Here is a 27011-nt window from a genome sequence, read left to right as displayed (position 1 = left end):
CACAGCAAAACAGATCTCACTCAATTTGTTTACTGTCTAGATTGAAGTCAGCATTGAAAAGTCTAGGAAGTTAATATATATATAGATTGTGAGTAAATTAAATACCTTGAGTCTGCAAAGGACTGAACAAGATTTAATAACATCAAAGAAAGTTGTGCTTTGCTGGGTTTGGAAATTGAATCTTAGTCAGGGAAAATTAGGTTAAAGGATCAATAGAGATGGATTATTTTAGACAGAAAACATGGATTTATGTTGGTTCTCACACTACTTACAGGAATGTTCATTATCCAGTTTTGGCTACTTTTTAGTATCCATTTGTTTCAGCTTGAGTTTACACTCTATTAGGTAGAATTAAGGTAGTACATCACTGTATCTGTAAACACCGTGCCTCTGCCTTCCAATGATGGCCTGGGACTCTGCCCTTTCATTTGCAAAGTGAAAGAGCAGGAGGAAAACAAACAAACAAACAAACCACAAACCAACCCACAACACAAACCACAACAATAGCAAAACACAACAAAAAAGAAGGCATCACTGGGAAGGAAGTTAAAATAAAATAAAATAAAATAAAATAAAATAAAATAAAATAAAATAAAATAAAATAAAATAAAATAAAATAAAATAAAATAAAATAAAATAAATTCTTTACCAAATTCTCTATCTAGATGGTTTTCTGAAGACATTCATGACAGGCAGTGAAAAGTGGAAAAGTAGGAGACAAAAATATGCCGTGTATCTCCCAAGCAGTGTGGTTCTTCTGCAACAAGTACATAGGATACAAAGTCACCAATTTGTCAGGGCGATGGGAGGAGGTAGGGTGGTGTGGGCATTTTTTGTGAAACTGAAGAGAGCTTTTGGGCTTTTTTGCTTAGCTTCACCCTAATCTCCATCTTGTTAAAGGGAGGAAGGAAAATATAGTCTTATGTTACTGATTGTTTCCAGATTAATCATTGTCCTTTCTCTTGAGGACACATGATCAGAGACTGCTTAAGGTATCATCTGTCCTCCTAGAGGTGGCAAGAAAGAGACCGGGTTCTGTAAGAGTATGTGAACTGGGAACATGAAGGATGCAGGAATAACTACAAAACCGCAGATGAAATAAAGAGTGTATTTATTTTCATTACCTTGTGAACTGGGATATCTCCAAAGCAGCACCCAGGCAGGGGTACACAAGAGGAGGATCTCAGTCCATCCTAGAAGATAGCTGAATCTCATGGTTTTGCCTGCATTTCAAGGATTTGCGCCGGTGGTCATTTTTTCACCATGCTTTGACCTTCCTCACAGCTGAGCAGGAATCTCGAGTGTGTTCAATAAGGTGCCTCTGTATCTATCACAGGCCTGTGGTATCCAAACACAGAGGTTCTACTTGTCAAGCACACAAGACTATACAACACTTAGTATGATACATGCATTTTTCTACACCCCAGGTGCAAGTCACTTTAGCGTATTTACAATCCTTCTTACTAATTTTCCGCTATATTCCCACAAAAAGCCACAAGATAGGTCTTTAAGAGGAATTCAGCAATTTTACAGATGGAGTTTATCCCATGAATCTATTTCTTAACTTTTTCAACAAAACTAGGTTCAAATTCTCATGTTCATTTTTGGAGAATATAATCCCTGAACTGATGAAAACCTCAGTATCTCTTTCCTTTACCAAGAGAGTAAAATTAGAGTCAAATTTTGCTTCTATAATTTAATAAATTATTTGAAAATATTTTGGATAAACTGGAAATAAATATTTTGCTTTAGCTTTGTTTTAGAATGATGTAAATGGAACAATGAAACTTGATTCGATATTTGAAATTTATCAGATTTCTCTATGAGGTAATTTTTAATATAATCAAGCACATCTTCTCCTGTAACATCTTTGTGCTTCTCTTTGATAATTTGAAAATAATATTTTGCCTTTACGGACTGTATTTTACAGTTACATACGAGAACTTTTGTGCAGTACTTCTATCACTGCATTAGCCACTAGCTAACACAACAGCCACTGTAGAGTGCCATCTTGGGTCGCTCACTGAATTCATCATAGCTTTACACAGTAATTACAATTAATTAACACTGGTGAGACTGCACCTCAAAAACTGTGTTCAGTTTTGGGCCCCTTTGTACAAGAAAGACAATGAGGTGCTGGTGCAACCAACAACTTTAAAAGAGTGTAGACGTGGTGCTTAAGGGACATGGCTTAGTGATGGACTTAGCAGTCTTGGGTTAATGGCTAGAATCAATAATCTTAAAGAGCTTTACCAACCTAAATTGTTCTATGACTCTATGATCTCCTTTCCAGAAAGAGAGGTCCCAGGATAAATTCCATTATCTTAACCACATTGCAGAGATAGCACTGTGCTACTGTGCACTCTTCATGCCATGTTTTATCTATATCAGGATAGAATACAATTTTCTTTATCGGACAAAGAGTTTATTCGCTGAAAATCCTTCATGAAGATATTAGGAAAAAAACATGAATAAAATGCATCCTGAGTTCTGAGACTCTGTAGTTTATATTTAAAATGTGTTATGTGTATTCATGGGCATACAAACAAGAGAGACTGAAAATATATGCAAAATCACACTCTGTTGAATATTTGTGCCAGTAATGAAATGCAACCTGTTTACACAATGTAAAGATTTGCTTTCTGCATGTCACTTGCCACATTTCCAAAGGTATTCTTTTCACACTGTACATCAGATCCAGAGCATTATCTGAAGGGAATGGGCTTTCTTAAAGGTTTGTTGTTTTGTCACCTAAGCAGATAATTGAGCTGAAAGCAAAGCTCAAGTTTTGCAGAAGTACCTTGGATGTTATGAGATTTAAGGATATGGATCCACAGGGTACTTCTTTAAATTCCCTGGTAAAATGTAGCAACTTTCCCTTCAGCTTCTCTACCTGTATTTTCTCAGCAGAAGTGACAGTTTGTAACATGGATCTTTCAAGATTTTCCTTTTTCCTTAGGTATCACCCTCATACTTACCTGTTTGAATACTGCTTAGGCTGTCACTAATAAAAGCCTATTTATAAGGAAAAATATGCCTTTAACGTATGTAATTAGTATTTGAAATCAAAGCTTTTGTAAAACAAAATTTTTTTCACTGAGGCAATTTCTCCTGGATGCCTCTATTAATAGGACTTTACCCTGAGCTGTTTAAAAAGAAAGGAAAATCTTGTGTCAAGATTGATTATCAGATTACACTAGTGTGATAATGTAGTGTGATAATGTCAGTAGTATGAGGTTGATGGTCACCAGTAAAGTTTTGTTGGATGAAACCCGATGGTTTTTAATTGCTGTTGCTGCAAGGAGAAACATTTGTTATGAGTTCTCGTGCAAAGCATTCACAAGTCTCCCTGGACTTACCGGAGTGTTGGTGTGACTAATGCTTTTCAAGAGATGTCTGTCAATCAAGGAAAAATGTAGTGTCTTGATTTCAAAATGCCTTTGAATTTCACAAGTATTTGCTTGGAAACTGGTCTTGAACTCAGACTAGCAGGTAGGAAACAGAGTAGATCCATATTAACCAAAGAGATAGAATGGGGCCCAGAAAAAATAACCCACCAAGATAGTAGGAAGGACAAATCTTTCTCTCAAAACAAAGGCAAGTGAAAGCAATGGTGCTTTCAAAGTCTTTAGAAAGTTGTGTTAAAGTAACTTTTCCTCATCTAGGCTGCAGTGATCCAATATTTACAGAGTTAAGCAGTTTGCAGAATTCAGAAGAATTTCTGAACTGGCATGCAAAAAAGCGTCTTCTTGTTAGCAACTGAAATTACAGACATAAAAATAGGTTATAATTTCAAATGCAATGATTCTTGAGTTTTCCTTCCCAAAAAGCAGAAAAAGCACCTTTTATTTTTTCCAACTGACCATATTGTCCTGTGCACCTCCAGTTCTTTCCTTTCTGTTAGCCACTTACGCTGCCGACAAGGGATTGCTGTGTTCAAATAACCACTTGCCTTAAATGCTAGCTGAGTTTTCAGTGCCTAATTATGAGACCACAGAGTTCACAGTTTAGGGACTTGTCCACTTTCCTGATATATTAAAGACAAGAGCACTCACAAAACACTTTCAAAATTATTAAATCCACTCATCCTCTTTGACTGAATAATGTACTTGCTGTCACAGCTGCTGCAGTAACTTTTCTTTTTTTTTTCCTTTCTCTCTAGTGCCTGCATCCTTTGGCACAGTTTAATGCAGAAACAGGAATGATAGGAAAGAAAATAAAAAATAAATAATTCCCTTAGTTGTGGAGGAAAGGTTCTTGGAATTCAAAGTAAGTAGTCGTGGGCAACTGATGCATTAAGAAGATTGTGGTGTCAGTCAGCAAAACACATCTGTTATTCCCTGCAAAGGACTACAAAAGCACTGTGTGTTCTTAAACCCTGGACATTTAAATGTAATCTTCAGAGGAAAAATGGCTTTTTGTTGAGGAATCATCTTTTCAACTGTTTGTCTCCAAAAATCAGAATTTTGTGCCTTGCCAAGCAATCTTAAAATGAAGTGCCTTTTCCTCCTTTTATACATGGAATGATGAAAAGAATGGAGCGTATCTTCAGACTTCACTGTGCATAGTCAGGGAACCTCACTGAGTACCAGGGCACTGTAGAAATCTCGGCTTCTTATTTTCACTGTATTTGCAGTAGTCCAGAAACATAAGAATAAACAGTCACCTGAAAAAAAAAAAAAATCATTCTAAATAAATCTTCTGTTTCCACAGAGCATCATCTTGCTGTGAGCTTAAAATTTTGGCCTTTGGATAGCTTTGATGTACCTTCTTATAAAAGACAGTATGGTTTCCCATGTTTTCCTTCTTTTCTTTTGTAACCACTAAATAAAACTGTTACAGAAAGCACTCAGGATTTTGAGCAGCCATTGAATTTTTGAAGGTAGAGCTGCTATTCAGCATTTCAACTGGTATTCTTCAACTCTAGGGCTGGGTGGCCATGCAGGGCGTTGTTGAGAAATGTATTGATCTGCTAACATATTTTCTGGAACCATTTTTTTTCCCAGTAGTTTGAAGCAGTTTGTTACTGTTTTGGAATTTTTTCTCTGCTGCCAGAGACTACCTTCCACACCACTGACACATAAGGAAATGGTGTTTCATTAGTGTGAGGCAAGGATACTTGGTAAAGTGCTTCCAAGTGTGATTTCCCATCTCCTTGTATTGCTGTTTCTTACATCTTGCTTGCTACATGTTGCTTTTTCTATGTACTGTTTAATACTATGCAGTAACAAGAGGTATTTTAGCCTTTCATCTTTGAATCTAATGTGGTTTCCTGTGGTCTAACATAGCATAGTAGCGAATTTCAGGCTGGACTTCAACCTTTCTTCAAGTAGTTAGATTCATCTGACAGAAAGCATACTGAAAAGAAAGGTCAATCTGTAGGCAGTAGTTTTCCACAAAAAGTGAAGAAAAACAACAACAGCAGCAACAAAACCAGCTTACTTTGTCAATCTTATTTACCAGTCATGCTGGCCTGTTTCCCTGAAAATAAGACAGGGTCTTACATTAATTTTTGCTCCAAAAGATGCTTACTTTTTTAGATGTATAGCTGCCTGGACACTATTTAAATTGACTGTTTTTATGAACTGTAAGTAGGGCTCATTTTTGGAGTAGGGCTTATGTTTTGAGCACCCTCAAAAATCCTGAAAAATCATGCTAGGGCTTATTTTTGGGGTAGGCCTTATTTTCAGGAAAACAGGGAAATTCACATAATCTGACTGGCTAAGATGAATAATCCCAAACAGTTTTGCTTTAGTTTTGATTATTTTTTTTTAATATTGAAGATTTGTAAATATCTAAGGTAATTTTATTGGAAACAGTAAAAATTGAATAGACTTTTTTAGAAGCATGGGAATTTTAACAATAAACTTGATAATTACATGCAAATAAATTTGTTATTGATGTAAAATGATCCTAACTGGAACTAAGTTCCAAAATTTAGTCCATTGTACACTGTTCCTTTCTATACTTGTGCTTTGTGATATGTATACAAGTATGCTGTCACATTTTGCATCCCTTTCTTAGCATTAAAAACAAAAGTATTACTGCAGGTTTTATGCATCTAAATGAAAGTTTCAATTTGTATTAACTGGTTACTTCAGACCTACCATTTTAAGTAATATGCAGTGTAATAGATTCAAGTATAAATCTTTTTCTGGAGTTCCTTAGACCTCTGGTTGGAAGGAAGATATTTGGTGAACAAAGAAAGAAGTACCAGAAGAGAGAAAGTGCTACCATGACTTATTACAGTAGTAAGAATGCAAGATAACACTTTCTGATAGTAATAAGCAGGTCAGTTAACCCAGATTTTATGCAAGAAGTCAGTAGCTACATACTCATTATATGAGATTTAACTTGGAACAAAATAGCCTGATGTGCAGAGCAAAGTAGTATCACTAGTGGTGTTCTGGACAAATATAATCATGCTACAAAGGACCACAAAGAATTTTTTACTGCCTGATTCATAATTTTGTGGTGTCTCTTTATGAGAGATGAAAACTCAGATTTACTTGGAGATGGACTCCTAGTTTTGCTGAAGAACTTTTTTTAAAAGTTTATTACATAGTTTATTTGTTCTGAAGTCAGAGGAATTTTCACCATTTGACAGGTATCTCTAAAGATTTGATTATATTTCTGTATTTTGGAATTTAATACCCTCCTAATTGATGCATATCAAGTACAGATAATGCTCCCAGGTGCTAATCATTTCTTCACGTTAGTGTTGTGAAACTTCTAGCTTTTGCTACTAACTCTCAAAATCATTATAAAATAGAAGGTTAAAAGAGAGGATTCAGGTTTGTGATTTAAGTTTCTTTGCACAAACTTATGACTAGTTTTGGAGACTGGAGACATAGAGAAGATGACAAATCTTGGAGATTAGCATGCTGTTTCCCATTTCCACCATCCCATCATGTATTCATGTTCATAACATAGCTTCCTGCAGCAGCAAGGGATCTTGCACCAGTGACTGTAATAGAGTAGTTTCTGACACCCTATTGCTACAGAAAACAAATAAGAACTGAGGAAAAATCAGATTTGTGTGTCATGAACAGTTAAATCCTTTTTCACCTTTTTTTGTCTTTGCCCTTAGTTTCTGACTGATGTTGTATTGTCTGTAACATTAATTACAGTGTCTAAAAATCTTAGTGCTTTTATAGCCAGTTTTATCATTTGTTCTAGTAAACGTAGTTAACAGGTTGCCTCATGTCACAGGTGTGAAAATGAATTAACAGCTGTAAACAACTGTAATGATGAGTGTTACATAAAAGTCCACAAGGAAACTTATGATGCTGTAGCTGGAGCAGGGTTCAACCAATAGTCAGTAAATAAAGTGTTTGACCTCATTTTGACCTATAAAGTGATAACAGAAATACTACCGTGTAAAACAATGCCTTATGGTCATTAGATGCATATATCTCTACACTCAATGAAATAGAGGATCACATAATTAAGAAAAAAAAATGAAGAACAATATAACAAAAGAAAACACGTAATATAAAGTTGTGAAGACTGTCTAAACCAAGACTGAAAATGCAATCTAAATTAAATAATTTCCTTCAAATTTTAGTTTTTACCTTTTCAATACATTATCATCCTTTTAAACTTCCTTTCTCCATGGAATATACCTTCATAGAATGAGAAAAAATGTGTTTGTATAATACTGGTAATAGCACCATTTTAAGTTATGATGGTGTTGTCCATGCAGGACAAGTCAACTCCGTTGTTTCTCCACTTTCGGGGTTTTCTGATAAGTTAATATTCTCAAAACAGACAAAATCACACATAATGTAACTGAAAAGAAGAATTAAGTATTCTGGCAAATGTCATGACAGACAATACTGATGGATCCCTAAGAGGAACTTGATGGTGAGACAAGGTTTTCTGCTATGTATCTTAATGTATAGATGTGCTAATGAGAGCTCGTACATTTTAACTAAAATGATGGAAAATGAATGAAAACATGACTGGTTTTAATGGTATTAACTTCCTCGGTGCTTGTATGGCCCCAGCAGCCATAGAAGAGGATCACCTCTCACTCTGTACTTAAGTACCATTGGAAGAGTTTTCTGAGTTGAGGTATAACTCTTCTGTCCTTACTGCTTGGCAAATGGACCGCCAAGGACTGAGATGTATTGGACAAATAACATAACTGAGAATGAAATTTAGCTCTGCATCTTAATCTCTTCATCCTTGAGGATCGAAGATATTTATAACTAGCAAAGAATTTCTAAACATTTTGGAATCAGTTCAGTTTCTGCCTAAAATTGTAACTCACAAGGGGAGCTGAGTTTTATGTTATTATGTCAATATTTGCAAAGTAATTATTTACCTGAAACCATTTGGATATTTAATCTAGTACATTTAAAATGCTTAAGGTCTTTTACCCCAATCTCTCTTTGTCTAAATCAATGTTTCTTTGTCAGGAGAAATTAAATAGTTTGAGTCCTGCTGATGGCATGATGATCACAGCAGCTAATAGTTGTCTTATGATATGAGAACTATCAACGTTGCAGCTGATTGTGGTACTAAACAATTGTAAAGCAACGGACAAATAAGAAATCAAGGGTATTTCACATTGACTCTACCTTACGTTTGCAAAACATGTTAAGTTTATTTAAACAATCAAGGCTGAGTAAATCAAAGAAAATAGAAAATATTTATATTTCATTCCAGTTTCCTGAAAATGGAATGCACATATGGCATCTCATCCACTGTTCCTCTAAGCTACCACATAGAAAGCCATAATTTTTAATTTATTTATTTATTTATTTTTAAAAAGGGACACTGACTAGTAGTATCTTGTTTTAAATTAGAACTCTAAAAATTACCTTTCCACTCTGTGGACTGCACTTCTTCCCATGGCTCATTTACCCTGCAGTGCTATTTCCATTCTTGCTGCTGTACTTTAGGCTGAAACTGTCAGTTGTGCTTTCCTTTCACTGACAAAGAGAGAAATCCCATGGTTGCCACTGTCAAGTACATTTCTCTGCCTTCATTCCACAGGGATATCAACAAGATGTCTGCTCCCTCTCTGTGCACTCCTCTGTCACAGGGATGATCACCTAAGCTTGGGCTGCCTTTCCTCCTTCCTACCATTGACAGCCAATGCCTGACATGTTATCATCATGCATGCAGAATCCTGCTCTTCTTGTGAGCAAAGGTCTAACTGAACAATAAAAACCTTCAGTCAGTCCTTCCGCCTTCCAGGCATTTGGAAAAAAATAAATATCTGAGCAATAGTCAGTGTCTCAGAATCAAACTCTGAAATTATCTCAAGGTTCTTGACAAGAAGGAAATAATAAAGTTTAGAAAGGTAACCTAGAAGAAACAGCAATGTATTATGCTATGTATTTTATTTATATATGGCCCAGCATGTCCTAATCAAAATGTACTGTTTCCGGAATAGATAAAATGTTGTTTTAATTTACATAGAGTATCTATTAAACATTGTACAAAACTATATCAAAATTTAAAAATAATCTGGCAAGGCTAAATTCAGCATATATAAAATGGTTCCAGTTCATGCCCAAGGCATTTTTTTATTATCAGACTGGAATAGGACCCACCACTGAACACACTAATTCCCCCTTATCTTCTGTCACTTGACTTTTGCCCCTTTCTCCTCCATTTTTCCCCCTCTGACTAGCAGTGTCCCACCAGTTCCTCCTTGTTACCTTCTATCTTCTTCTATCTCTTCTATCTCTTTAACTCACTGGACATTTAATGTTACCTGATAAGATACAGTTTTTGAAAGATCCCAGTAAAAAATATAAAGCTTAGTTCGAAGTCAAAGACTTCACACTGAGAACACTTTGCCATCAGCCTCCTCCTGTTAGTCTATTACCATGAAGGGGCTTTCAGCTGAAGTACCTCAGGTGACTTCAGCTGTGCAGAAGACACACAAACAGACAGTCTGCTTCTTGGCTAGATGAGCCCCAAACTGTTTAAAAAATGATTTAAAAGGTCAAAACAAACTACTCTCTGCATGAAATACTACTAAAGAAATGGTCTGGGATGTTCTACTCCATCTACAAGTTGTAGGTGGTTTGAAGCCATGCCCCATGTAGAAATCATTGCAATAATCTCCACTTGAGGTAATAAAGGTGTAGAGAAGAGAATTACCTCTTTGACAAATATTGAAGTAAAACCACTTGACAGCTACTGGTTGCAGAACCCAGTATGACCAGGCAATTGAGTGACAGCCCGTGAGCTCAGTAGCTCAGAACAGTGACTGAAAAAGCACAAGCAGCCATATCAGTGCTCACATCAATATAGCTGTACAAATAATTCAGTTCTGTTTCTTCTTGACTATTCGCATCATGGCCATGTAAGCAGAATCTAATCCTATAATTGTTTCCATGTTAGTAGTTGTCCATTAATCTTGTATTAATTTATATTTGGATTTTTCTTTCAGCTGAATCTGTTTGATTTTCTATTTGGTGTTTTTCAAATGTTTTTGATGAAGCCCAGCCTATTTTCTTGTTTCATGTTCTACATTATTTTGTCTGTTGCTTGGTTTTCTTTTTTTTTTTTTTTTCTCCCTACGACCTTATTTGTCTTTGTTCCTCAGAATTGTTTCTTTTCTCTTGTATACTCTTTTTATTTCATTTTTGTAATTTAATCTATTTTCCATTCCAAGCCCGTGCATTTTTCCCCATTTGCTATCCATTCAGCCCACCAGAACTATTCCCTTCTAATAGTTCAGCCCATAGTACTCATTTCATTTTCCCATTCTAGTTCATTGATAATGAATAATGCATTCCTTTGCAATTTCAAATCTTTCTTACCCATTTTAGTTCACTTTCAAGTAGTTGAGACTGAGCAAGAAACAAAGAGAAATTAATTAAATTCCACTGGAATCAGAATACAAGGAACTGAGCAAAACTTGGATGTGGAAAAGTAGAAAAATTGAATGAAATTAAATTAGGTGAGAGTTGGGCCAGAAAGTAGTAGTGGGTAAAACTGAGCACACACTTGTATGAAAAAGATACACAAGTACTTGACAAAGTGACTGAACTGGAAACAGACTAGAGAACCAAAGAAAATGACCTAGAAATGGGAAGGAGTAAATATGGCCCAAATTCAAACTGAGAGAAGGAAAAGATCTCTACTGGAGAGGGATTAAACCTGGTAAGATGAGAGACAAAAAAAAAAAAAACAAAAAAACAAAAAGACAAATTTTAATATCTTCAGTTTCCACTGTGAGCACTGTTTCTGTTTACTACCTAGTGAGTGATAACCCTGCAGTTCAGTAGAGAAAAAATGTTTTATTATAAATATACATGGTGTGTAATTAGATCTGTAGCATGGTTAACGGTAAGGTGTCAGCCTGAGGAGCAGTTGTGTTGCTGCTAGAACAAGTATATGAGAATGTTTAATATTTCAGCTTGGTGAGGAAAAGTCTTGATCATCTGATTATTCTTTGATCTTGTTCCTATCAGTTATATTGTAAAATATGGCTTTCCTTCCAATTGCAGATAATTTGACTGCCATAAACTGGCAGAGTAGTTTTGATTACATTGTTGCAATAAAAATGTACCTAAATTGGTTTCAATGGAATTCTGACACCTGTTTGTTAAATATTGTTAAATATCTGCATTGAGCCAAAAGCCTGAGAATTATTTCAATTTAATCTGACACACGAATCTGGAAAAGAGCGAAACTGCTACTGTTGTAATATTGTCTCTAGTAAGCATACGGACTACATTGTTGTAAGGTGCTCTGTATACCTGTTTTAAATATAGCACATTCAACGAAGGTGCAAAACTGACCTGGAAGTATCCTTAGTGTGTTCAGTTTACAGATAAGTCACTGAAACATTTAGGTTGCTAATGTTTAAATACCTATGGTTTTGGACCAAGCCATCAGGCCAAGAGCAAGGAATATGTTCTTGTGGCAAAGGTGTCTAATGATATCCTGGGCTGCATTAGGAGGAACACTGCCTAAAGGGAAAGGGAGCTGATCTTTCCTCTCTGCTCATCACTGGTGTGGCCACACCTGGAGTACTGAGTCCAGTTTTATGCTCCGTAGTAGAGAAAGACATGGGCATGTTGGAGAAAGTCCATCAAAGGGCCTTGGAGATGAAGAAGGGACTGGATTATCTCACATATGAGGAAAGGTTAAGAGACCTGGGACTGTTCAGCCTAGAGAGAAGAAGTTTCAAGGGGGTCTTGTCAATGCATATAAATGCCTGAGGGAAGGCTCTGAAGAAGATGGAGCTATGCTCTTTTCAGTAGTGTCCAGTGGCAGCACTGACTGAGCACAAGCACAGCTTGCCCGGGGAGGTTGTGAAGTCTCCATCTTGGGAGATATTAAAAAGCTGTCTGGAATGGTCCCAAACAACCAGCTCTAGGTGGTCCTGCTTGAGCAGGATGGTTGGATCACTTGACCTGCAGAGGTTCCTTCCAACCTCAATCATTCTCTGATCAGCCCTGTTAGTTTCTAACTAAATGTTGTTGAACACCTGGGCTCAGCACTGCAGTGGAAGCAATTACTATGCAAGACTGCAGCCTGGGTCTCTCAAGCCTGAAGCCAGTGCTGTAACAGGAAAACCAATTTTATTTTTCTATTAGATGTCTTCTTCTCATGCTGAATCTGCTGAAGACCTGCTGCCTTGTCTTTACTTTTAGCTAATATGACTGGCGCTTGGGCAGGGTAAAATAGATTAAGGCAAACAAAATTCTTTCCCTTTGCTCTGTTGTGCTAATGAGCATTTCGACTGTGCCTGGAACATTTTACTACTTGTTGTCAAAAGGGAATTCATTTGTTTATTGTAAATTCCTAGTTAAGTTACACATTCAACTAAAAATATTTTAAAAGAGGTAATATAGAATACTTTTCTCCCCATGTTTCATATTGAAACAATTTCTGAGTTAACCATCAATAAACAACATTTTTATATAAAACTGATAATTTTTTTATGGACATATATTGATGGTTTTTATCTCTAAATGGATAGCCTTATCTGTGAGTCCACAACAGTTCACAAGCACTCCTGAGTCGTAACAATCTTACTGCTTCTCAATTGATCATAGAGCAGCAAAGATGGGAAGAGGAAATTGACAAAAACCTGAAAGCAGCACTAATCATGCCTCTAATGCCTTACATCTCTCAAAAAAAAATGTATTGAAACCGCTCTGTTAAGTGTGATCCTTAGGTTCACCATGTCTCTGTTACATAAAAGTTCGTTTAGGCATCCCGTTTTCTACAGAGATACACTTAAATGTGTTAGAAACTTTTCTAAAAGGAGCTGAAGCTTGGCCCAGATTTGCTAAGATTTTCAAACAGTATGATTTGAGGTTTTGCATAAGCTTAGGAAAGATTCAAGCTGAAACTTGGGCTTCAGTGTATATAAGGTAAAAATCCAAGTGTGTACTGTGGTCCTGAGTCAAAACTACATCTTGAATTGATTGGGAGGAAGAAAGATACCTCGTGCATTTTTTGTTGGTTGGTTGGTTGGTTGGTGTTTTTGTTTTGTTTTGTTTCGTTTTTCTGAGACAGAATCTTAATCTAAATTTTTCTTATCTATTTCTAGAGTAGCTTGGAAAAAAGGTGGAGGATGAACAATCTCAAGACTTGTCAAAATACTCCCCCTCATTCCCACTCCCATTAAAAAAAAATCCAGTTAAATTTGAGCATCTTGACAAAATGATAAGCCAGTCACCCTTGCCAATGCTTTTCCAAGAGAAATTTCTAAAGTCCAGTGACAAAATGTCATGGGGAGGAAGTATATTCCTGGGAAGAGAAACTACTGGTAAGATGTCACAAAGTGAGGACATCATATATAGCTTGCTGCAATTTCTAAGCAGTGGTGAAATTTCATAAGCCACACTTAGAGAGAAAGATACTTAGAAGAAGAAGATACTAAGATATGGTGTAGTGAGTGGGCAGCTGTTGTAGTGTGATGATTTTTGAGTTATGGTTTTGGGCCAATTTTAGGAACAGGAATGCCAGAATTTTGAACTTGTTTGACTGCAGCCTGAAATGTTTATTCCTTTCAGCTCAGCTGTACTTTTGGGAGCAGTTTGGTAACATACCCAGTAACAACTGCAGCACAGCACCACAGTGGAAGCCAGAAGAGAAAACTCTTATGGAATAAATACCATTTAGTCTATAGGCGTGCTGTGTAGCAGCCAGGATGGGATGGAAAGCTAAATCCTTCAAAGTCCAGGAAACAGAAAAGTGTAACTTCTGAAAAATAAAACTATTATTTTGCACTGGACCTCTGAAAAGTGTTTTTGAAGTCAGGGACTTTTCCTAATGGTGTGTGGGAGCCTGGGGAGAAGTCCCTTGTGCCCCACACTGGCCAGCTGCCTACTGGCCTGTGTCTGAGCAAAATCCCACAATCCTCAGCAGAGTTGCTAGGCAACTGCTGGTCTTAAAATTGTGGATAGGTTTTTGAATTTTCTTCCCTCACTCTTATACAGGTGAAATATTATATTTTGTTAGGGTGATATTATAGCTTTGAGATTCAGAGTTCTTTTCAGCTGTGCTGTTGAAGTAACCATGAAATGAGGTTAAGGAAAGTGAAAATATACTTTGATAAGTAAGCACTGAAGAATGTAACTTCACTTTCCAAATATTTGTTTGCTGCTCCGTATTCCTAAACCAGTATCATACATAACATGTAAAGGACTATGGTGCACCTATTTTGAAATCTCGAAGCATTGTTTGAATATTTAATGGTTAATAGACTCTTTAATAAGTCGAATGGATTTTTAATTATTTTAGTCACATTTGTAGTTCCTGTGATGTTCATTTACCACAGCTTTGTCCCTCACAAAATCCCCTAAGGTATTTTGCTATGGTCGCAGATATGCAAATCTGAGTTTCTTGCAGGTGAGGAAGTGCAGTCCTCTGCCTCTAGACTTGAGTTTACAGTCAGGGTCCCCTTATCCTCTCCTCAGATCTCAGGGCACCAAATACAAGGTGGGCAGTTGCCCTGTGGCTCCTGTAAGAATAATAACAGAGTTTATCTGTGATCAGCCAACTTTTAGAAAAGGTAATGCTATTTATTTTAAGGGTGAAAAAAGACACTGTAGAAAAGTGTATCACAAAGCAATCTCTCTGCAGTTATTGCACATCAGCTGCACATGGAACAGCCAAAAAGAAATAATTTGTTTCTCTAGTCTGTGTTGCTGGCTTTCCCTGCTTTTCCTCAGATATGGGCTGACCCTTTTTCTTTGTCCTTCACCAACTTCTGTGTAATGCTTTTCAAACTACAGCAAACTGGTTCCCCAGGCTGCAGAAAGGATAGACTTTGTCTCCTTCACCTTCCCACAGTAGCCCAGTATATCAAAGTTAGGTATCACATTTGTAACCATGATACATTTTGGCAAAATCAGGCATATAATGTCTCAAAATATGATTCAGGACAATAATCTTTAAAGCGTTCATATTTGCAAAGTCTCACCAGTCAAAACAATGAAAAAGGTCTTTTAAAAACAAAATTAGGGTCAAATGTAGGATTTTCAGCACAGAAAGGACAAATAGGTTTAAGAGTTTACACTAGTTCAGGAAAATAACAACATCTCTTTGTGCAAAGTATGCTAAAAATACTGGACACAGTATAGTCCACATTTTATTTCCTTAGGTTGCAAGAATGGTAGGTGAATGACTCTACGTATCAGCAGAACTCAAGGGTTGGAAGCATGTTCAAGTTTAGGTTCGTTATTAATCCTCATGCAAAATGTTTCTACATGATTCAGTATGTTCCTGTCTTTCCCAAGCAATTACAGCTCTTTCAGAAGTGTTGACCTACCAGTGAACAAGCTGAATTTAGGCCCTAAGTGTATACGTAACTTTAATTCACAGAAAGTATTTTGGTCAAGGTTATGAGCTAGTCATCAGCTGGGTTACAATGTGGCCCCAAAATATCACTTGCTGGGACAGATGATACAGTGCTAGCTTCCACATATAGCACTGTCTCAAAATGTGACAGAAATCTTCTCTAGTGAAATGGAAAAGTTTAACTTCACCTTTCAGAAAAAATGACATTTCTATCTTGCCTGCTGTAACAGCTAATAATAGGTACTTGTCTACTACTGGCTGACAAGCCTGATTTACAAGTCGTAAGACAGCTCTTTTCACATGAGTTTCTCTAAATCATCTGCTTACCCTAAAAGCAAACTGCAATGATTTTACTACTGTGGGGCAGCAGAGAGGAAATGACGTGATAGCTTTCCACTAAATGAGGCCAGAACTGAGTAAGAATCACTATAGTTTTATAACTCCAAGATCAAATGGAAAACAGTTTTATTTTACCTGTAACCATGTAAGGTCTTTTGTGGCTGTGGTCTGCTGTATGCACACCGCAGTCAGTTCCAAGTGCATAATCAGTTAATTCCTTAGGGTTACTTGATTTACTTAAATGTTAATTTTCTTTTCACATATAATATTGCAGCATTCCTAATTGCAGCGTTCATACTTATGCCACTTTCCCACTCGATCGCTATAAAGACACTATAGACTGAGGGTGGAATTCATTGCTGTCTTAGTACTATCTTAGCCTCTATTTACGCAAGTTTTCAACATAATTTACCTATATCAAGAAGCAAATAAGTATTCTGATAGTTTATTTTCATTTATAATGTGTTGTACTGGATTAAAGAAGATTTCCTTTATAGTGGGGTTAACAAGGATAGTTTAGTGCAGCACAGTATTAAAGAAAAGCATGAAATAGAACAAAATTTTACATTTCTTCAACACATCCAATTATTGTTTTAAAAAATATATAAATTAAACAACTGTCAGTGGATACCCAATTGATAACACAGAGATACATCACTTCATTTTTTAAGTAGAAGAAAGGTTGCAATGACTGTTAAAGCCTCATCACTGCCATGTTAATGACAGATATTTTTACATTATAGCATATAAATAAATTAATATTATGACAGGTGTCACTATATCAAGTGTCTATAGTTCAGCATATGTATGAGAAACTGCCTCTCACCTTTACACCACAGTGCTGCAGTTCAGCTGCTGAACAAAGTAGAAGTATCCTACCTCCCCACCACATTTACACAACTTCTGAACACTCAATGGGTTCAAGCTAGTTTGCATAATTGTTATTATTCTTTCACAATAACTACATAATGCATACTACAGTTGGCTTCTAGGAGTTATTGGCTCAGGCATGAGGCATGGCAACAGGAATGTAATTTTTCAGTAGCTGCTATGCGGCTAAGAAATTGTCTCAAAACTGATTTGTTGCTTGATTCCCAACCCTCTGATTTGGATATTTTATTTAAAGTTTAACTTACTAATTCTTCACAGAAACTGCCTCAGTCTCATTCTCTGATTGGTGAAAAAAGTAAAAAAAAATAACCACCAGACAAATCAGTCACAATTCCCAGACCGCTTACTGATCAGGGAAGTGGATTTAAAGAAGATAACACCCTTATTTCTACATCTTAGTAAGTGAATCCTGAGAAAATGCTGTGTTCCCATCTCTTTCTCCTCCTGGGTATTTGGGAATACTAATTGCTTAGCTCATTTCCCTCTTCTCCGTACCCCCTCCCCTCACGTTATTTTTGCTGGACACCTGCAAAACAGTACTCTTTGTAGCAATGTCAGAGTTACTTTGACATTGTTTGCTACAGTCCCCAAAATATCTTGAAAGTGTTTTATGAAGGATGACATAATCCAGATATTTAATCTTACAGTAAGTGCTACTGAAACCTGTAAATTAAACAAGTTGTTCAATTTCTGAGTCTGAAACAGTTGTGTCTTCTCACTATTTTCACTTCAAACTGAATCAGACAATGTGCCATAATGTACCCAACTCTTTTCAGGACTTAACATCATGCCCACAATTTTATCAGCTTGCTGAGGAACACCTCAATTAGGTAGTCTGGAGTCTCAAAAAGTGTGGGGCTGTGAAGCACAGTTTCAGGGTTGTTCAGCTCTTGTTCAGCCCTCAAAGGCCAGGGTGTTTGTAATGTATGAGCCCTACCTTGGCTGGCAAACCCTTTAGATTTCATTTCTTCTTGGTTTTAAGGTGCTTGCCCCAATCATTGCCTTGCCTCTATGTCTTATTAGCCCTCTTTGCTGTAGCTGCTCCCTGACAGTTATCTGGTAAAGAGCACTGAGCTTACAGCTCTTCTCACATCACACTGCATCTGTTTCCTTAGAACTAGAAAGAGAGAACCCAATGACTGACAATGCTCTGAAAAATTCAGCCTGAGATTGGGTTCTGAAAAAATACCAAAATATTTAAATATTATTTTAAAATACGTTAACCAAGGTGTCCAATCAGATATCTGTATTACACATAACATATATATTAAGTGAATACACACTTCAAAGATAAAGTGAATATAGTTAAACGCTGAGTGAATATAAACAAGATGGAAAAATAAGGAGAAAATCTTTGTGATACCAGTACTATACCTGAAATAAATTCTGAAAATATCTACACAATATTTGCAAGATGATTTCTAATCCAAAACCTGGGCTAAAGTTCTGTGAGTGTAAGAGATAAAACCTTTTTCTGTCTAAAGTAAGTAAAACTGACATCTAGTTCCCTCAGAATTTTAATGGGTACTGAAATATCATAGTCTCCTTGGAATAACCATAGTCACATGTAGTCATTTCTGAAAATGTTACTGAAATTGCTTCAGCTATCAGGCTTTGTGAAACATGGACCATCCTCTACAGGTCACTGAGAGTTCTTTAACATATCCTAGTTTTCAGTATGACTTCATTGCCAGTTGCTGGAAGAGTATATACCAAAAATGTATGAGGGAGGTTGTTTTCTTTCTATAAACTTCTACTGAAAACCAAAAGAACAGTTCAGGGCAACTTTAGCACATTTTGATTTCATTTAATGCTGTTGTATTACCGGTCTTTTATAATGATTCCTCACTTCATGCTCTCTACTCACTCCACCCTACATTTCTCTTATTTCTTCATTACCCCATGAAAGAGAATGTGCTTATGTTTCCACACAGAAGAAATTTTTTTTCCCAGACAGCAGTAATCTATTGCTACATGATATGAACTTCATTATTTTTTTACTGTGTTAACTCAAAGTGCCTTAAGCAGAGTTTGTGCATCATGGGACTAAAATGATTCGAGTTTGTGAAACTGTGTCCTTATAATATGCAAATATGTATGGTTTTTTTATGTTATTAATGTATTAATTTCATAGTCATTTAGGTGTATGAAAGATTTCTGAGGAATTTTGGAACTTTGCTGAGCAATGCAAAAAACCACTGAAGAATGAATTTTTAAATTGTTAAAGTGAAAGTCTAAAAAGCAGCCTTAGCATCTCTATACAGTTTCATGACCGCATAATTTCCACTTTTATTTTTACCTTTCAAATCCTTATAACTTCTCTGACAGAGCAGTAAATGATGATTGAATTATATAGATATTGAAGAATTTTAGTCTCAGATGCAAGAAAATTATTCTTAATTTTTTTTACTATAATAAAACGTTAAAATTACAATGAATTTCTGTTCTTAATATCATCTTTGCATACTGTTTTCAAAATACGCTGCAAAATATTATTAGTAGAGGGGCTGTCAGTAGAATTTATATGAAAAGATATTGACATCTAGAAGCAGTTTGGATAGTAATAAAACAGAGAAATAGACAAATCTGTACTCCTACAAGTTATATTAAAAACCAAAAAATCCCAACAAGTCTTGTGGGTGAGAAACTTCAGCACATAACATGCATTGCCAGCAGGTGGGAGGTGAAGGTCCAACACAAAGTGCCGCTGAATGTGGCAGGTGGATGTTGTGTTGACCTGGAGACACCAGCTTTTGGTGGAATCCTGTCCTGTTGCAGTCAGAGAGATTATGTTCCTCAGGAGTCCTCAAGCCTACAGGCTACAAAACACCAGCATGAGAGTTTCACTTGATCTGTTTGAGAGTTACATCCAGCTAGAATCACATGGTCCACCCTAGCTTATAATAAATACAGTGTCTATAAAGGCTAAATTTACAGATAAGAACTCAAAAATAAAGAGAAGACTGAAGAAACACCGGTATTTTCAAACAATACAATTAATTGAAAAAAATTAACTCCTTTCATTGGCTTTTTTCCTGAAAGTTCTCTCTGTTAACAGGTTATTATAGTCCTCTCGAACTTGAATAGTTATGTTGCTGCATGAAGTTATCTGTAATACTGCAGCTGAACGTAGGTTATTGTTATTACATGTTCATGATTTGGCTTATTTTGAACAGATCATACATTAATTGGATGAATGTGACTACTAAAACAGGATTTTATGGCCAATATAGCTTAGGCATTGACTTCCTCTGAATATTTCCTCAAGATTTCTGTTGCTATAAACTCAAGTCTCCAGAGTATACCTTGAAAATGAACACAAAGGAAATTAGTTTATTAAATTTAAATGGTGTTCATGACCAGTATCGATACTATATCTGAATTAGACACTTTTATGTGAAAATATTGTTGAACCCAAATACTTTGACAGTAGGAGTAGATTTATTTTATTTTATTTTATTTTATTTTATTTTATTTTATTTTATTTTATTTTATTTTATTTTATTTTATTTTATTTTATTTTAGTGTGACAGGTTTGAGGCAAAAGAGCAGCACTGTTTTGTTTGAAGCTGTGGGGTTTCCTTCACTTTCTTTATTTGTTTTGTGGTACAATATCCAACTGGATGGTAGGATGATAGGATGTAGAGGTTTATAGTACCTGTACATGGTCATAAGAGATTTGTTACCTTAAACTTTTTTCTTGTGTTTATATTACTATTTTCCAGATGAAGATCTGAAATACAGATAAGAGACATGACTATGCCAAGGTCAAAAAGACCATTAAAATGTTTCTATTCCACTGTTTCACATGTTATAACCTCCCTTTCAAATGTTATTAATAGCATCCTCCTGCTCTCCGAGTTGAATTTTCAGCTTCATTTGATTTCTCAGAAATGGCAGAGACACAATGAAGGGTTATATTTAAACAGGGGAGCATTTGGAATTTTATTAATGTGCACAACATTCTGGCAGTGCACAGATTTTCCTGGGAGATACACAGAACTCCCAAAGCTGCTAGGTATAGCAGATATAAACACTTTTTTGTCACCTGTTGACAACTAGCCTAACTTCTTTCCTGTCTCGCATTTTCTCATGGCATATTTTGAAAATGGTAATCAGACCTATGCATTTTTCTATGTATTGGATAGCCTGTGATGCTATCTGTGTTTCAGGTGGACCGTCTCGCATACCGGTAGTAGAAATCATTACTGGCATCAACTAACACAATAACGACAGTGGCTCTATTCAGTGTATCTTTCTTTATGTAAAAAGGTGCCGTTCTTCTCAGTTTATTTCAGAGTTTTCTAGTTCTTCAAAAGCTTGCATGAATACAAATAAGTAATGTGCTCTATCGCATAAGGGAAACACTGTAGGGATTTTTAAAAAATCTTTGAATTAATGAAGAGAACATTATTAAATCAAAATTTCACATTCTGTGCCCCAGACTAATATTACACTGACGTCCAGTTGAAATTGGCTACATACAGAAGCTAAGAAATAAAACCTGTGAAGAAATAAGTGTTCAATTAGTTTTGCTTCTGCTATTTTCAAAATTAATCTCAAAAGAGCGCAAGTTACACGTTGCAGTGTCGTGTGCAATACGCCAAGGCTAATAAACCTCCCAAAGAGGGCTTACATTTGCTATTCATTTCATGAAATAGTGGAGCATATGCTAACATTTTCTTTGAACAGAAGAGGGCTTTTTTAGTATCCTTTCTTATATGTGTTGTAATATTTCCCAGCTACCACTTGTGCAGGCAAGTCTATTACTGAGTTGCTCGCTGCTCCATACAGCTCCAAAACATAGAATTTTACTCTCTTTTTGTTTGTTTGTTTGGGGTTTTTCCTGCATTTGTTTGTTTGGTTTTGTTAGTTCAAGTCTCAGGGTCTCTGGTGTGTTTTTGCATTTATTGTTTGATTCTTCTTCTCCAAAGTCTAACTACATTTTAGAAAGGAAAGTGTTCACACATCATAGTTATTAATTCCCCTTACCAACCCACCTCTCAAACACACATGGACTGCTTAGAAACTCAGTCTCAAGACCATTTGAAATATTTGCTTAAGATCAGCCTGTTTGATTAGACTTTTACTTGATTACTTTCGCATGTTTGACTAAAGCTTTATGAAGCTCTTGAAGTCCTATCGTTTTAGGATAATTTGCATTCCTGTGCAACAATCCCCTGTGACAGGGAAGGGCTCCTTGAAATGAATGAAGTTAATTTTGCAAAACTTCCAGGCAATCCACATCCTTCCTTCCAACTGAACAGATTTATTCGGTTCTCAGCCCCTACCCGGAGGTACTCCCGGGGGAACTCTGGAGAGGTGCAGACAACATTTGAGGGTTTGAAATTAATTATTTACATGACTTGAAAACTTTTCCAGATAAACATTCATGGAGGCAAACAATTGTTTATTGCTGTTCTGATCACCACTGTAACTTCATTATATTTATCAAATCTATAGGCAGCAAGTTATTTGGATTTCAGGTACTAATTATTCCTGTTTGAGTTCATATATGAAAGACTGGTTGATATTGAAGATATAGTAATAAAGAACATACGTAGTCTACTCTCCAGCTTGTCCTGTCACCAGAGAACCTTGCACTGTTAAAGCAAGTAAAGGAAATATAGTGGATATATATGCCCGCATGCTTTTCTCTGTGTTACCAATAGATTGCTATTCAACATCAGTATTCTTTCTTTTTGCTCAGAAATCTGTATTGGAGAGGCTAATACATTATTGCTAAATTGTTACAGGGCTATTGAAAAATAGCATTTCAACATTTAACACAATATAATATTCTGAAAACTCTCAGCGTAATGTGTAAGGCATCCTAATATTTTTAAAACCAGACACGGGAAATCCACTTACTTTCAAAGGTGTTTTGTTCTGCAAGTAAACCTGAAAGCTTTCTTCATGAGGACTGATTGAGGCAAAACAGTTCTGAAAGAATCTGCAAATATTTTGGCAAAATTTGATGCTCTGAGATGTGTTTGTCATTGACAAGCATGATCACATCTGAGAGAACAATGATGTATTATTAAAAAAGCAGTTATTCCTTACGAGCTGTACTTCTTGAATAACTGAACCAATTACAGTTATTTATCAATGTTAATTATTGCTTTCTAAGTGTGCATCTAAGTGTATACTATAAAATACAAAATTTGGTAGGATAGGGTAACACGTTTGTCCTTATGAGATTTGCACAACTGTTTTTGTTTGTTTCTTTTTTCCTTTGGACTGATGAAGAACTGAGTGAATCATATAACTCATGCCAAAAGCTAGTAAAGCTTTTATGCTACCCCAATGTGTATTGTGCTTAAGTAACATACTGGACAGAAGTGTATTTTAGAAGTGGTTTGGGCTTTCATTATAACTATATCTCATATCCCTCTGGCTGTGTTCTTTTCTCTAAGAAATACTTACAGATGGAGTAGGAGGAGAAAAGCAATACATTAAAAAGAAGAAAATATCTGAAAATTACCAAGTTTATTTTTCTATCGTAGTCTCTTCTCTCAAAAAACCAAATTCTGCAACAGCTTTTTAGGAGGTATTTATGGATAGACTATAAGTAAATGTTATTTCCTATAAAAAGTAGGCTTTAGTGTTTTAGTAATTTCATTTGAAGGACTGCATTATTGGACTTTATTGGGCTACTGGTTCTGGAGCAGATATACTCAGCTTGCACAGCAGCTTGACAGGAACTTTGGAAAGACGATGGTACTTTGAAGAAATAAACTTTAAAAAAAAAATAAATCTGCTTGTTTTACAGTTTTTTCCACTCTGCCTCTCTATGAAACAATATTCTCCTGGAGATGATTAAGTGAATAGAAGGAAAGTGGAAATTTAGGATAAGGTGTAACACATGAGTCTGATCACCTTTATATAATAAACATGACAATGCTTACTGAACCGTGAGCAATTAACATGATGTTTCTTTTTTGAACATTTTTAATTGACAACTTTATCATAGATGTTCTTTCAGAAAGGAAGGATTTGAGAATGGGAGAAGTCTGACAGGAGACCATAATGTGACATATTTAAGAGAGGAGTTTTGAAATCAATCCTGTAATTGTGTTTTACAGCAATCACTCCAAGGGAGTGCCTTTGGTTCAACAAGGCTAGGTGCACTGAATTTGTAGGGGAAAAAAAAGTCTGTGGACTGAAGGGAAAAGAGGACAGGGTTTGGGAATAATTTAAAATATAAATTTGCAGAGGTAGGCCTTTTGAAGCCATAAACTGATTGGTTTCACAGCAGTATAATTGTCAAATACACTCTCTATATGTGCAGCAAGGAAAAGAAGTTGAAGTAGAGCTTTTAAAATATTTCTGTGAGCTCAGCATCAACAGTCAGTGTACTCAAAGGTAATAGAATTTTAAATGGAAGGTAAATACTAATATGCTTGATTGGCATGAAAGAGAGTGGCAAAGCACAGTCGAAGTTATTCATGTGTAAAAAAATAAGACTAGGCCAAATGTGAGACAGAATGACATTTTCTCAAATATACTCAAGCATACTCAAATCAGTTTTATGTTTGAAGAAGAGCATGGAGAGGCATGTTCTTCTTGAAAGGAAGATGTCAACCAAAATCAGAATCTTCCCAACACAATAGTACAGTGCATGCTGAGAGGATAATGTTTAGCTTTCTCTGGAGGCAGAAAGGAAAGTTTTCAGTAGTTCAGGTAGGAGAAGAAGCTAAAGAAATCAAAAGTTGTATTTTGTACACTTCATTCTTTCAAGTTCTTAAACCCTAAAAAGCAGCAGAATTTGAGTACAAGGTGAAAATAATATCAGAACAATGTTTGCTGACATGCTTCTTCACTGCATACTATGGAGTGTTTATGAAATATTTTCAAGTATCTCGTGATGAAAATTAGGCCTATAGAAAAAGACCAAAAGCTATAGAGAGAGAGTAAAAGACATCAAAGGCTGACATTGGGCTTCTAAACGTGTATAGGCAACATTAGACAGACCATCCTAATCTATTTCTATTTTTAAATCTCTTCTTTAATAACTTGGTCTTGTCCTTGTTATCTCAATTAAAAGGGCTATATGTAAATTGGTAATCCAAGTAGTACTTGTAAGTCTCTGCACCTGGCTATCAGACATCCTTTATCAGGCTTATGTCTGTATGTGCATCAGATTCACTCACTTCCTTTTTATGCTTTTGTTGTGAAGGGAAGAAGTCTAGACATTTGCAATGATAGGAAACCTCAGTACACTCTGTCCACACCTCAGATTTTGATGAATGGAAAACTAAGATTTTGTGACCCACAATGAGATACACTCAGTCACTACTTTTTCTAGGAGCTGCCATGGTGAGGTGAACACTATTTGAGGACATCCTTGACAGAAGCAGCCGTGCTACCAATATTAGAAAATAAATTGGTGAACAAATTCTCCAAATATATAGGAATCTTTAGGTTCTTTATAAGCATCCTTGATGGGTGAACGCTTGGTTTCCCAAGCTCCAGTTATTGAAACAACTGGAATGAGCTGGAGGCAAAAATAACGGGGAAACACAATTCTTCCTGAGTCCACCAGACAGCATGGGCCTTCTTGTCTTGCACCCTTGTCCGTACCCCAGTGTGAGTCAGCTAGCTGTCAAGCTCTGTGCGTACATCAAGCAGTTCAGTTCTCTGTGGATCAGTCAACTCTACTACAGCACAGAGTTGTCAGCTGCTGTATGAGTGCAAGACTGCTTTGTGATTGGAATACTAAAACATGTCTGCTACCTTTTGGAGGTTGTCTTCATGTTTGACAAGCATCTTAAGATTACACAGGATATTTCCATTTGAAACACTTAGAAATATTTACTACTAACAGAAGAGCACTGTGCTAACTGCTGCTTTGCATCACACCCACTGGCTAGCTGATGAAAAAATAGCAATGCGGATATTTATTACCTAGGGATTCATCCTGTAGGATCAGAAAAGTTGCTTGCAAATTAAATGCCTTGCGCTGCTGGGCTTTCCATAACCCCTGAAGTCTAATGGCTGTGAAACAGTTTTTTATTTATCTATTCATTTAGTCTACACTAAGCTGTGATTCTCCAAACAACTGTAAATAAACTGGGATTGTATTCCTTGCTAAATGAGAAAATCTGTACCTATTTCAAGAAATTTATTAATAAGTTATTGTGCAGAGAGTGCACTGGGGGAAAACAGGGCTGCTGCTCACAATCAAGATGTTTAATATGGAGTTGAGTTAGGAAGAGTTATTCTAGCCCTTAAATCCAAAATACACAGTGTCTTCAAAGCACTAATTAAAAGCAGCTGAAGGAACAGATAAAGACAGAGCCTCATCGGAAGAGAGTTTTATACTAACTGAACATGAACAGCCTATTTTCTTTTCTGCTTAAATGGGCTCTTATATCTGAACAACCAGATCAAAAGCCAACTGACTGAGTGCCAGTTCAACAGCTTTAGAGGTTTCTGCCATCTGCGGATGAGAGGCTGTCAGGTTTTTAATCGCAGCACATAGGCTGGAAAAGCAATATATCCCCTAATGACATCTAGAGTGGAATGACTTGTGGCTTCCTCCTACTACAGCAAAGTGGAATTATGACTCTGAACAACAGGCCATAAAGTATTTTATTATGTGGTCATAAGTGTCACCTTCTATGAGGAACAGAGTGGTAATTTAGTGCGTTAAATTATCACTTTGTGAAATCACATGTAACAATGAGCTCTGAACTAACTTTAATTGAAATTATTTTGAACTACATGGTGCTTTACTGCAGGTCTGTTTGTGTATGTGTGCACACTTGTGAAAAATTTATGTTTAAACGTTATTCACATCTGGAGAGCAAGGAAAACTTGGTCCTACTGATGCCCACAGTGCCAGAATTCCACATCCTTCCTGGCAAATAAGGAAATGAATAAAATTTAAGAACAGGAGAGAATATCCCCTCATTGAAACACCTAGAATTTCAGCTAGAAAAGTGTGAGTTACATGAAGTAAATCCCAATGGACTCTTCCATATTACAAA

General features: G+C 36.2%; 1 long non-coding RNA gene across 3 annotated transcripts in view; it reads right to left on the bottom strand.

Annotated features, from left to right (window-relative positions):
* Positions 1-27011, bottom strand: part of LOC139827596 (uncharacterized) — a 75504-nt gene that overhangs the window by 26533 nt on the left and 21960 nt on the right. The window contains exons 4-6 of one of the 3 annotated variants that reach the window (XR_011738411.1): positions 3360-3485; positions 1125-1338; positions 650-757 (exon numbers count right to left, since the gene is read on the bottom strand). This is a non-coding gene — a long non-coding RNA (uncharacterized lncRNA). The remainder of the gene's footprint in view (positions 1-649; positions 758-1124; positions 1339-3359; positions 3486-27011) is intronic. The other 2 variants (XR_011738413.1, XR_011738412.1) reach the window with 2 other exon arrangements.

Source organism: Patagioenas fasciata, chromosome 3, assembly GCF_037038585.1.
Source record: "Patagioenas fasciata isolate bPatFas1 chromosome 3, bPatFas1.hap1, whole genome shotgun sequence".
In the NCBI taxonomy this organism is placed as follows: domain Eukaryota; kingdom Metazoa; phylum Chordata; class Aves; order Columbiformes; family Columbidae; genus Patagioenas; species Patagioenas fasciata.
This window is presented reverse-complemented; position numbering and strand designations above follow the sequence as displayed.